Genomic DNA, 12,502 nt, shown 5'->3' with positions numbered 1-12,502 from the left:
TGTATCGGCTACATGTTGTCACTCCTCAAGTAACTGGCCAACAGGTCTGGAATATCTCTGCCAACCTTCAATCCATCATGCTCACTGTCATGGAAGTGACTAACTGACCTACAAGGTGCTACATTCAGTTTTTGTATGGTGTAGGTGTACATATACAGTATAAAACACATGTTTTTGCCAACATAAAAAGGCAATTTACAGCAGTGTTTAGTTTTCCTAACATAACTGAAGCAATTTACTCAACTCCTATTGCAATAAGGGCACCTAGTGAGAATGAAGCTGCTTTTGTGGACCATAAGCAGTGATATATCATTCATGCCCAAGTCACCTGCAATTTTAATTGTGCCACAACAGCACTTTGAACACAGGTATTATCATGTCGCTGCACTGGAGACAAAGTTCATCAACAGTGTTTTATTGCTTAGTGGAGCTTAGTGCTTTACAGGGTACCCCCTCATTCTTCCCACAATTCCCCCAGCATAGTTGATCGTGCGAGTTTTTCTTGCAGTGCTCAGTGCATCACAGGATCTCCTCCTCCACACCCCAGGATCATCAATTGTGTGTACAGTAATCCCTCCTCCATCGCGGGGGTTGCGTTCCAGAGCCACCCGCGAAATAAGAAAATCCGCGAAGTAGAAACCATATGTTTATATGGTTATTTTTATATTGTCATGCTTGGGTCACAGATTTGCGCAGAAACACAGGAGGTTGTAGAGAGACAGGAACGTTATTCAAACACTGCAAACAAACATTTGTCTCTTTTTCAAAAGTTTAAACTGTGCTCCATGACAAGACAGAGATGACAGTTCAGTCTCACAATTAAAAGAATGCAAACATATCTTCCTCTTCAAAGGAGCAAACAAATCAATAGGGCTGTTTGGCTTTTAAGTATGCAAAGCACCGCGGCACAAAGCTGTTGAAGGCGACAGCTCACACCCCCTCCGTCAGGAGCAGAGAGAGAGAGAGAGAGAGAGAGAGACAGATAAAAAAAATCAATATGTGCCCTTCGAGCTTTTAAGTATGCGAAGCACCGTGCAGCATGTCGCTTCACGAAGCAGCTGCACAGAAGGTAGCCAACGTGAAGATAATCTTTCAGCATTTTTAGACGAGCGTCCGTATCGTCTAGGTGTGTGAACAGCCCCCCTGCTCACACCCCCTACGTCAGGATCAGAGAAAGTCAGCGCAAGAGAGACAGAGAAAAGTAAGTTGGGTAGCTTCTCAGCCATCTGCCAATAGCGTCCCTTGTATGAAATCAACTGGGCAAACCAACTGAGGAAGCATGTACCAGAAATTAAAAGACCCATTGTCCGCAGAAAATCCGCGAACCAGCAAAAAATCTGCGATATATATTTAAATATGCTTACATATAAAATCCGCGATAGAGTGAAGCCGTGAAAGGCGAAGCGCGATATAGCGAGGTATCACTGTAGTTGCTTTGTGACACTCTAAGCTTCAAAAGAACACAAAGTCCTCCTCATCAAGCTGGTTCAACAGCTCGGAAAGCAGCGACTGGAGCAGACACAGTCTGAGAGAGAGAGGATAGGAGAGTGAGCCATTCAGTTGTCCAGGGCTCGGTCTTTTTCTGTTCTAAACCTTGTGCAAGAAGCATGTTGCACGGTAAGCCTGCAGCTAATCCCACAACAGGGATGAGTAAGAGTGTGTTTGTTTCTCATTGAATACTGTTTAAAAGGGAGTTTCAGAAAGGCAGATGTGTTTCTTTGCTATAGGTTTACTGTTTATCAGAGAGACAGCTCGCAGTTGAGTATAAGAGCGTGACACTGGCAGAGCTATGCAGGAGGAAAAACAGAGCAGGGAAGCTACTGAACTACACATGAGTGATGGTTACCACTGTTAAGGGCAACTAACCAACTGCGACAATGGTCACAATATATATATATAAAGAGCCTTAAACACATAGTTATTACTCACTCATGTCAATAGAACATGAAAGAAAAGAATACATTTGTACTTTTTATCAGATGAGAGACTAAAGAAATCTTTTCCAATGTGTTTTCTCTGAAGATTAATTTTATTTGAAAAAGAAAATTAATTAAATCAAAATTCATTTTCCATCTAGACAATTAGGATTTGCTCATAAAGGAGTTACTTCAAAAAAGAACCATCAGGAAGTATAAAATCATTATAAATTCAGGTGAAGTTATCTTTTTTTTTAAACTGACAGAATTTTGCTAATAAACAATTTGAATAGGAAAAAGAAGACATAAAAGGTTTGAGGATCACTACACAAATACCACATTCATCTAAACGTTTTTACGTATCAAAAATCACAGTTCATAAAAGCTCAGTAACATTCTACATACATTTTTTCCCCAATACAATTTAAATGCAGTAAACCTACAGTAATATCCAAAAGCATTGATTCCCGTTGGATAAGTCATATGAAGGAGTATATCTGAAATATACTGTTTCAATCACAAATTCACATTGATTCCTTTCTTCACATCCACACAATACTGCTTTAGTTTGGACCCCAGTGAATGAATAGTTCTATTGTAAGAATATTTTATACACATTAGAAGAAACACATCATTAAGAAAAATATGTGCAGTACTTGAGGTGCTTTATATATGTCCTATATTAACTCAACTAAAATAAATGTCACACTTTTCTTTGAAATTGCTATGATGTGTATAAATGCAGCCCTCACTTTCCAAAGTGCACACAAATGACATGGCTGGAAAGCCTAATTATCAACAAAGTTTAAATTTTTTTTCTCTAGTCAAATAAGTGAGAATCCCTGCTGTGTAATTCTACGGGGTTTGCCAAAGGGTGATTATACTTCTCGATATATTGGTGACTTGCCAGCTGAGCTCACTAACAAACAATAGCATAAAGATGGTTTGTTTGAGCAGTTTTTCTCACCTTTTTACTATTCTGATCTGAGCCACAATTCGTTTCAGCACACATAATATTTACATGAGAAAAACAAAATGAATAAACGCAGTTTGTGAAAAGACAAAGTCAGTGTTTTGATGAAGCCATAACTTCTTCATTAGAAAGATTAAGAGGGGCAGGGGTTTAATTTCAGCCCCAGGGTAGAGCAGTGTTCTTGTACTGCCAAGCCCTACTAACATGAAGCCAAGAAACTGAGAGACATAGTTCTAAGCTAATTGAAACTGTGATTCTAAATGTGATGAAACATTTCTCCGTTGATGCACATCACCCTCTGAGGAATGCTCTTACACGAATCTCTGTGTGGTTTAAAACTTTTAAAAGTCATAACAGTCAACTGCTGTTTACTCTAAAATGTACATGGGGAACATAGCTTAAACGTGTAAAAATGCTAAATCAAAAGTTTCCATTAGTTTTTAAAGAGGTAAAAGGGTGTTACAGAATGCTTCTCTATAACATAAGTCTGGGAAACTGGCTCCATACTGTAATAAATATGAAACACTATACCATTATACTTATACCAGTTCAAGGTTGTGAGGCATGGCATAGAGCCTACCCACCAGTTTCATAAAAAAGGCAGGAACATACCCTCTTCTTGTGCATCATTCCTTAATGGACAGTCACACTTGCCCTGTTGATCTGCAACTGAAAATGAACTTAACACAAATGTATTTAGGATGTGGGAGGAAAGCTGGAGTACCTGGAGAAAAACTCACAGACACATGGGGAAAGCCATGTAAACTCCACACAGACAGTGACCTGGGTGCTGGTTTCATTAGGGACCAGCTCTAACTGCTGTATCACTTTGCTCTCTAAAATTAATTTAGTTTAAGAAAATGTTAATATTCGTGTAGAATATTTAATTTTCAGCCTGTTGATGCCTCACATTAGTTTAAAAATTGGGCCCAGTGGTTGCGTAACTTCTTAAACACCCTGCTTATACTTGCTGGAACGGCATCTATGATGCATGGTCAAAATTTAAAAATAGCAAAACCAAAACCTATAGTAACTTGCCAGAAGTAATGGGACTAATATCTGTTAAGATGAAGGGGCTGAAGATGGCAGGCTGGGGTATTGCAGAGTAGACATGTCAGGTCTTCTTCAACAGTGATTTGATTGTTTCTTATACTACTCAAAAATGGTTGAGATTTTAAAAAAATGTTTCAAACATTTTTTATTCAAAACCAATTTCACCAAGAGTGTTTTTCCATAAAACTAGACACAGTGCAAAACATTTCTAAGCAGAAAATATAAACAGACTGCAAAGCAGAAAAAATACTTTGAATGAAGAGTTCTTAAAAAAAGTTGACACTTCCAGTTAAAAAGAGTACAGTAATTCTCGATCAATAGAACAATAGTTCAAAATCAACAGGTGTCAGTGTACCAAATTTGATCAAGACCAGTGAATCCATTCATGAGTTCTGTGTGTCACACACATACAGACCTACACTGTAAATGCAGTACTCACATACACACACATATATTATGCTGAAAATCATCAAAGGATTGTCAGGATGGCCTAAAGAGTGTAAATGTATCAAAAACCTGATTCAGAAATTGACCCTATCACTTTACTTTCTATACTGTATGCAGGAAAAATAAAAAATATAAATTGATTTAAAATAATACCTTTCATAACAAATCATAAATGAAGTTACTAAGTTAATACCATAACTATTTCAAACAATGCACAGTCATCAAAATGACAAAGTGAACACAACAGTACTGTATACAAATGATGATCAAGAGAGAAAATGGTGCATTACAGACTTAAAAGTCCACAATAAAAAGAGATCTCTGGATTTTGTTTTTAATTCATTGAAAAAACACAAAAAGAGACATGCATAAAGGGTAGTTCTACATGGAATAAACATGTGCTAGTATAGAAGACCAAGTGTTATCTGGGATAATCAGAAAACCAACTACAAAAAAACATCCACTGTCTTACGTAACAAGGGGAAAATTCTTTGTTAGTTGTGGTGATTGTACTTTTGAGAGCGATGATATTGTATATGGTGTATCACAAGGACCCTATTCTGGGCCCTCTGCTTTTTTTCTATCTATATGCTTCCATTAGGTCAAATTATCTCAAAGCACAAGTTTGAGTTACCACAGCTATGCAGATGACACACAGTTGTATTTATCTATAGCACCTGATGAACCTCTCTGATCCAATGTCTGAGCAGTATTTCTGAATGGGTGAGTAGTAACTTTCTCAAACTAAATAAGGAGAAAACAGAAATCTTAGTTATTGGCAAAACATGGATATAACAAGGGCAGTAGAAATAAAGTTGATTCCAGCACTTAAAACTCAAAATGAGATAAACAATTTTGGTGTAATTATTGACTCTGACCTCAACTTTAACCAGATTACAAGGTCTGCATTTTTTCACTTAAGGAATATAGCAAAAGTTAGACCTCTTATAAGTTTACAGGACGCTTAAAAATTAAATCACACTTTTGTTTTTGTCGATTGGATTATTGTAATGCACTCCTAACAGAACTACCTAAGAAATCAATCAGCTGCAATTAATACAGAATGCAGCAGCCAGAATCATTACTAGGAAAAGAATATCTGAGCACATCTCACCAGTTTTAGCATCATTGCATTGGTTACCCATGTCATTCAGAATTGACTTTAAAATATAATAATGGTTTACAAGGCTTTAAAAAAATCTTGCTCTGTTCTATATTTTGGAATGCCTGGCCCCTACACTACAAGTCGTAACCTTAGATCTTCAAATGAAGGTCTCCTTATAACTCCAAGAGCCAGACTTAAAATAAGTGGTGATGTGGCCTTTTGCTGTTATGTACCCAAAATCTGGAATACTCTACCGATTGAAATTTGTCAGGCTAGTACTGTGGAACATTTTAAAAAACTGCTCAAAACCTATTATTTTATTATGGCACATTTGTAGCTACATTTCAGTTGTATTTCCTGATAGACTATATGAGCATAAAATTATCATATTCTTCAGGGTTCCGCAATCTGTACTAATCTCTACCATTCTCTGCCGTCTTTTCCGATTGTTCTGTGGTGGCAATCTGTACCACCACCACCTGATCAAGGCACCATGCAGCTTCCTGTGTTGATGGATTGAAGGCAGCAGGTGCCCCAGCTGTCCACAAGACCAACATCAACAAAACTATCATGTGAAGCCTGAAAACTAAAAGAACTGATTTACGAACATTTATGTTAGGTAGAATGCCCAGTGGGGGCTGGGCAGTCTTTTGGCCTTGGAACCCCTGCAGATTTTGATTTTTTCTCCAACCTAACTGGAGTTTTTTTTTTTGTTTATTTTTTTTTCTGTCTTCCTGGCCTCCTGTCCTTACCTTTTCCCTTTCTTGCTTTTTATTTAATATTATTGCCTAATCTTATTTATTTTTCATTTCATATAACCTCTATTTGTCGTGCTGTAAAGCAGTTTGAGCTACATTCTATGAAAATGTGCTATATAAGTAAATGTTGTTTTTCTTGTTGTTGTTGTGTGTGTTTATTTAAGATATGCAGACAAGAGAGGTAGTTTTACAGCTCATTGTCACACTTTTTGTGTGTTGAGCACAGTTTTAAATCTAGACAGAACAGGTTAGAGGATATATGTGGGTATCACCAGAAATAGGAAATACTGAATTGCTTTTACTTCCACAAAAAAAGTGTCCCAAAGAAGCACAGCCATATCCTAAGAGGAATTTTATAGAAATGCATAATTTATACAGACAGACCATGGTTTGTGCCAATTCTTATAGTTTTGAACTGAACCCTTAAGTATCTGAATACTCACACCACATGAGTGCTTTGGAGTAGCTTGAGCTTCTTCTTGATCTTTCAATGTTGATCTAAGGCTGAGTGACCCAGGAATGAAATGGCATCAAGCTTAGAAACATTAATCAAGATCCAAAAATTACTGTGTAAACCTCTTCTAAGATCAGGACCTTGACTGAAGAGAACTGGATGCACCTGAAGAGCCTTGTGCATTTGGTAGGGTCTTCTCAAGTCCTTTCTTCCATTCCCTTTGACCTCATTTCCACCCAATGGTCAAATACTTCTCCCTTGCTCTCACCGGCCAACTCCATTTGTGCCTTTCAAGTCCCAGTTCTGACCACTTTTGGGGTCACTTGCAGCCCAATTTGAACAATTGCCTGGTCAGCTGCTGACTTCCAAATGGACCAAAGACAACTGGCTAGAGTTCCCATTATTGGCTCAAATTGGTTCCAATTTTTGACATAATATTGATCTTAAAGGGCCAGGACACCATAGGTGGTATTCCTTAACCCTCAACCCCTAGCCTGCACTGACTGTAATAGATTGCCATCGTAATCCTTACTAAGACTTTACCCACAACATTAATTGCCTTTAGAAAACAAAATATATGGAAACAAGTTTTTTCATAAAAGTATTTGATACTGGTGTTCCTTGGAGCAAAGAACAATAACTGACTTTGCAGACTTGTATAATGTGAACTGAGACCATATTTTCAAGATACCTACAATAGAAAGCTTAGGACCCTGGCTAAACGGTAATAAAGGAATTACATTTCTTTACATATTTATTGTGTACTGCAAACATTAATGAATCACATTTTCTGTTAGATCATGTGGATGACTGAGAGCATGTGCATCAATTATCCATGGAACAGATGACAGCAGGATAGACTATGGGAAGAAGGTAAGCCGGCGAAAGCAGTGGGATGCTCTGGACAATGTACTGCTAGGAAACCTCGGGTCCTGGCACTCATGTGGATGTTACTTTGGCATGTACACCTACCTAAAGATTGCTGCAAACCACATACATCCCTTCATGGCAAGGGTATTCCCTGATGACAGTGGCCTCGTTCAGCAGTATAATGCACTCTGCCACACTGCAAAAAAATTGTTCAGGAGTGGTTTGAGGAATACGACAATGAGTTCAAGGTGTTGATTTGGCCTCTAAATTCCCCAGACCTCTATCCGAGTGAGCATTTGTGGGATATGCTGGTAAAACAAGTCCAATCAATGCAGGCCCCACCTCTCAACTTAGAGGAGTTAAAAGGATCTGCTGCTAACGTCTTGGTGCCAAATACCACATGACACCTACAGAGGTCTTGTGACATCCATGCCTCGAAGAGTCACAGCTGCTTTAGTGACATGAAGTGAAACTACACAATATTAAGCATATGATTTCAATATTGTGGCTGATCAGTGTATACAGAATTGTTATAATAATGCTACTGTGAAATGACGCCATATAAGAAGTAATATCAACATAACTTCCATAAATCCATATGCACATGGCCTTGAAAAGAAATGCCCTAGTAAAACTGAAAAATTTTCTCTTGTTTCATTATTCTGTTTCAAAGTAGTAGAACAACACATCAAATATCACCACACTATTTGGGTCATGGTAAGATAATATTGTGATTTTGTGAAGTTGATTAAATTCTGAAGTATAATGCTCCTAGTAAGTATTGTATTATTTCCGATTAATCCATTTTGTAGCCAAAAAATATATCCACCAATTGCAAATGAAAATGTATGTTCAATTTACAGTATTAAATTATTTTTGGTAGTGTAGATGTACTTCAAGTATCTCAGCAGTTTCCACAGTAAGACCGAGAATTTTTAGTTGAAGTACACAACACACAGGCACATAATGGGAAAGGTGCTATATAAATAAAATGTATTATCGTTATTATTATCTGACCCTAGCTTTGGATGTGAGATAAGCATTAACTTTTATAGTAAGGCCATCAGCCAATAACAGATCAGAACATTCAGTACTCAAAATAAACCACTTAAATAAATATGAATATGTCTAAAATCATAAATATACAGTATGTTGCCACATAAGGTACAAGTTTGACTTGCACTATTAACTTACTATTTTCAGTAAACACTACTAATTAAGCTTTAATATACAGCAGTAGCAAAAAACTGCATAGAAACAGTCCATATTAATTAGCCATCAAGGAAAAAAACATTCCATGATATCCTTAAGAGAGAGAGTGGAAACAAAACTGATGGCCAAGATGATCAATGCTACACATTCTCTCAGTGACAGACTAGCATTGAGTAATTTCACCCAACAAAATATTCAGAAAAAGTGTATAAAGGAAAGCTACTGGGGCTTCTTTATACCAACAGCAATGCACCTTTATAATTCTGCACTGTGACTGCTCTTTTTATCTTTAACCAACAAGAATATTCTAAGAAAATCCCAATACTAGTTCTCAGACGATCCTAGACACACTGTATAAAAATACTATATCGATTTCCCCCCAGCATACACACTTTTTAAATATAATTAAAAAGGTTTGTTTTTATGGAACAGCTCCTAACTCTTTAAATACAAAACACAGTCCACTTCAGAGTTGTGCAAGCCCTTTTAAATATGTAAACAAATAACAAAGACTGATGGATGCATTTATGGACTGAAGAGTAAAAGGAAAAAATAAAAATTAGGCTTGTCCTAAACACCATTTGTGATTTGCTATAAGGTGTATTATGTGTAATAGTTTCACACTTATATAAATATTTACTGAACTGAAAATATCCATGATTGTAATTTATATGATTATTATACACCTGTTCTTCTATGATACTGTAACATTTTTTTATCTTCAGAATGGTTAAAATGGCAAGAGCAGGACAAAAAATAAAACCACACAGTAAAGTCCAACTAGTGCATTTGGTATCATCTGGTATTACAGATTCTGTCTTACAACCTAAGCCAAAGATGTCAGAAGAATCTTGAAAAAATATTCACTTTTTTAAAGCTGAAAAACATTAATTACCTAGTTTATATTCATACATAAATAAGGTTATTTGTAAGAGGTTACATTTCTGGAGAATTCCAGAAATTATAATTGCAATCAGTGACACAGAACCACATCACTTAACTTAAGTTGTTAGTTAATGGTTAGTATATGATTATAATGGAAAGATATCTTCAACCTCTGTTAAAGGGAACTACAAACATAAAAAATAAATAAATAAAAATAAGTCATTCTACAACAATAAGCCAACATTTACATTTTTGTTTTGCTCAATCATCTTTTAAAAATATGCAAACAAGGAACAAACAGAAAGACTAAAGACAATGGTTCCAGGTCTCCAAAAATAAATGCTTATTTGCAAAAAAGAGCACCACAAAAGAAGGGCAGATGCAACAGTTATAGAAAACTCAATCCATGTTCTCATTAAAATATAAAGTGATTTTACAAATTAGGGAGTCATAAAAACTAGAAAATTCAGTGCTTAGAGTGAGCATAGCTTTAGTTTTCAGGGAAAAAATGTAATGGCAGCAAAACTGTACAAATCACAGTGGTACACCAAGGAGTGAGAATGACAGGATGATTCTACTTCCAGAAATGTTGTTTGCATCTATATAAAAAAGTTAATGCCTCTAGTGTCCTAAAGTCCTTTGTAGTCTCACACATCACATGTGAAATCATGTTTACCAGGGCCGGCAATGACAAAGAATGTGTTTGGCTTGAGACTAAAACTTGTAAACAGTCATACATTGCATTTTTCCAATAATTACAATAATTACAATACACCTTATCCTATTAGATTTCATTCAACTAACAAATATTCACTCAGATGGTAACACTGAAAATATAATTTGTTATTTAAATGTTATTTCTAATTATTTGAGTGGTATTTCCAGATTAGTTATTTTGACATTTGCAGCATATATATATATATATTTTTTTTTTTTTTTTTTAATGTATCATTCAGACACGGTCCAGCACATTCTGGGTATGAATGCTGTGCCCCAGTCACCCCCCTTGTCCAGTTTGCATATTCTCCCAGTGTCTGCATGGATTTTTCCAAGCTTGAAATAGTAACACTACTCAAATACAGATTATGTGTGAATATGGTTTAATGAAACCTTTTATAACTGGAGATAACAACACTGATCTGTTGAGTTAATCCCATCCAACTATCAAAAAACAGGTCGTTATTTTAAATAAGCATATGGTCAAATATGAATGGAAGGCACTGAAAAGCATTTATACAAATAGTCAGCTGGTCAAAGACAAGGAAGGAAGACAAAGTTTCAGAAAAGATTGAGATCTCAAGCGAAACATAAGCTAAATTTCATATTTAATTCCTCGTCATGTCTTAAAAAGGGGTATTTTGGTTAAGAAAAAGAGAACAATCATCACCCGATGATAAGTATTCAAAAACAGCTGCAGAGTGATCCTGAAGGGGTTTAACAGCTTTTAACAAGCAACAACTCTACTTTATATAATGCCTTTCACAGTAAGGAGACTTAACGCAAACAGGATTACAGCCCAAAGCACTGCAGTATATCAACACGGTTGATCACTGTACAAAAAAATACACAATACATGAAACGGAAAGAAAACGTGGCATTGTGCCAAATTAAACAGACTCCTCTCCACATGGATAGATCCTAAAAGTAATATCTGTTTCATTATACAGTACTCTGCATGTTACAAATTGTCATACAGATGTGGAGGATGCAAGATTACCAAAAAAAGATCAGTGAAGTAACCTTAAAATAAAACGAACACGATTACGCAGTTCATTCGTACGCAGGCCTCCGTGTTAAATTTTCCTCAAAAAGTTCGAACAGCTCGTGAACGAGCGCGAACGAAAATCAAGCATTTGCAGACGAAACTAGGACTGCAAACATCGCAACACACTTGTGCCAGAGCCGCGACTCTGTGCAAAAGCGAGGACAAATGCCCCGTTACAAAGTCACCAACTCCGCACCCGAGCGAGCGCCACTGGCACTGACGGGCACGCGAGAAAGAACAGTTTTTCCAGATTTGACTTTTAGATCGTGCGTGCGCAAGCTGTCAGCGTAAAGCATATTTTAAAAAGCCCAGTGGGCTCCATGATGAGTAGTGTGTGGAGTGAAATATGATACACTCCAGATAAAATCAAAGTTGCAGACACAACATCGCGCACTTATATTCTCAACAAAAAGCAAGGAGAGACCACTAAATTACCAATAAGAAAAAAACACACCGAAAGTGCACAGAAACACGCCACCTGCTTAATTAACCAAGACATTTTTGTTTCCACATTTGGTGTGGCAAAGCTTTAAACCATTAACAATTATATTTCGTTATCTTAATGTAGAAAAAGTCACAAACCACGTAGCAAAAAGAACGAAATCGTGACTTTGCAACTTACCAATTCCACCCGCGACTGAGTACCAGCCGTTCGCAACAACCGAGGCGCGTGCATCGGCGATCGTTGACAGCGATCAGCTGTTGAGAAGCCCTAGCCGCTCGAGCTGTCTAGCTTTGACCTGGAATACCCCCCATAGAATCACCGATCTCCCAGAATTCTGATACATCGCTTATAGCGAAACCCTTTGCTACGGCAACTCCGGAGGGACATCCCCACGACATTTATTTCACTTTCACATTGCACTATCTTTGCGCATAATATTGACTGCGGTTTGCTTTTTTAGTCGAAAGCATGTGCGATCGCACGTGTTTTCCTTCTTAGTTTTCCCCGAGCTCTAAATCTACTGTAGCTGAAAGTAGCCGAGACAACTGCGGGATGAACTGACGCCACATTAAAAACTGAAAATGCTATCCAGATGACTTAACGCTGAACTTCAACATGC

The 12,502-nt window shown here is 37.1% G+C and overlaps 1 protein-coding gene across 2 annotated transcripts in view; it reads right to left on the bottom strand.

Annotated features, from left to right (window-relative positions):
• The window catches only part of LOC114664171 (thyroid hormone receptor beta), a 362,150-nt gene that overhangs the window by 332,114 nt on the left and 17,534 nt on the right, over nucleotides 1–12,502 (bottom strand). Inside the window, exon 1 of one of the 2 annotated variants that reach the window (XM_028818163.2) lies at nucleotides 12,061–12,221. The exons of the other annotated variant lie outside the window; for it this stretch is intronic. The gene's annotated coding sequence lies outside the window, so the exon portion shown is untranslated. Of the gene's footprint in view, nucleotides 1–12,060; nucleotides 12,222–12,502 lie in introns of those variants that run through there. 2 annotated transcript variants of the gene reach the window in all.

This window comes from Erpetoichthys calabaricus, chromosome 13 (genome assembly GCF_900747795.2).
Source record: "Erpetoichthys calabaricus chromosome 13, fErpCal1.3, whole genome shotgun sequence".
Taxonomy (NCBI): Eukaryota; Metazoa; Chordata; class Cladistia; order Polypteriformes; family Polypteridae; genus Erpetoichthys; species Erpetoichthys calabaricus.
Note: the sequence above shows the minus strand (reverse complement) of the source record. Positions and strands in the feature narration are given on the sequence as shown.